The following is a 1622-nucleotide window of genomic DNA, read 5'->3' on the forward strand; positions in this document are numbered from 1 at the left end:
GGGTAAGTAACCTCACCTGAGAAAATGCAAATAAGGTGTCTTATTTACCTTTATCTCTGAAATACAAAGCTCATACCTCTTAAGAGAATATTCCCTGCTCTCATGTAAGATTCAGCTTCAGAAGGAGATCATGTCTACACTGTGCCCTTTAACTGAACAACACAGCAAAACCTGTTCTTGCCTACAGACAGGCAACAGGAAGAAAATCACTTCACCACAGTAAAGAACCCTCATTTTCCTGTGTCCTTCTCTCAAGCTCTTAGCACAGAACCTCTGCTATTTTCCTTTCCTCCCTCTGTTAGTCTCCTCCTTCCCCCAAACCAGGGCCTGGATATCCTAACACAGCTCAGATGAGTCTGTCTGCCCACGCACACAAGAGGCACAGTCCTGATAGTACTCAGCTTTGAGAATCAATCCTCTAGCTAGCTGTCCTCAGCCAGGTCCTAGCAACCACAAACCAGTTAATTGCTTTGCAGTATTAATTCATTTAAGAGATCACATAGTCCCCATCCCTGTTTTAGAGCAGACTCTGAAGACCTAGTCTGGGCCTGAGTATTGCTCCATCTCTGTAAGGAAGGCTTAGTTTAAATGGGAAGAAAAAGAGTTCTGCCACCCAAAGCAGACAGAAAAATTTTATGAGCTCCTTTATTTTCAATTTCATTACTTCCCCCAAAATCCAGGAAGGATTATTTAGAATGTATTACTCAGTTTAGCACTGGGATAGAAAAGGCCATTAAGACATAGGACAACCATGCTCCAATCTGCTCAGACAAGGAAGCCTTTGAGCAAGCATCTGTTGGTGAGCTCATACTTCTTTTCCCTGGCTGTAGCTGATGGTCCAGAATTTTAATATCTGCTCAAGGAAAGAAAATAAAACTCACCTTTATGGCTGTGAAGAAAAAAAGTAGCCAAATGTGAAACCATGCTAGGGAGAGCACGCAAGATTTGTTTAACTCAGAGATACTCATTTTAGAGGCAGATGACAAGCATTATCATTTCAGCATCAGTAGCTACCGCACTGCTAATGAAAAAACAGAAGGTGGCAGATGGGGCAGTTGCATGGAGAATTTTTTTCATGGTCTGTAAGCACCTTCTCAGGCAAGCAGTATGCAGAGGCAGGTTTGGAATGGTGAGCAGAGGATTGGAGGAGTATAGCCCTTGCACTCACCCTGTTCTGGGCCTTGCCCAGGAGTGTAAACATTAATTTACTGCATGTCTTCTCAGGCTTTTCTTTGGGCTGGGAGACAAGAAGACACAAGCAAAATAGAAAGCAGGATTTTAACCTGGAAATTAGGTGATACTGGAGGTTGAGGAACCCAGACTACAGACCTCACTTGGGTTAATGAGCCTTGCCAGCAGCCTGACATTTCCCAAAACTCAGCTCTTTGACTGCAGGAAGAGTAGGGAATGTGCCCCAAATGATGAGGCAAAAGGAAAAGAGGACCACCCACAGACCAAGGCAGGGAGAGGGGACAATCTCAGGAAAGGGCTCTCTGATGTAAATTAGGGGGATGTTATTTTTTAGTGGGTTCGAATTTAATTTTTTTGAAGTCTGAAGCAGATGGCACCTGAGAGAAGGACAGAATTAAGAGGAGTCAGCAGCCTGGGGTTTAAGAACAACA

Source organism: Falco punctatus (assembly GCF_963210335.1).
Source record: "Falco punctatus genome assembly, chromosome: 11".
Classification (NCBI taxonomy): domain Eukaryota; kingdom Metazoa; phylum Chordata; class Aves; order Falconiformes; family Falconidae; genus Falco; species Falco punctatus.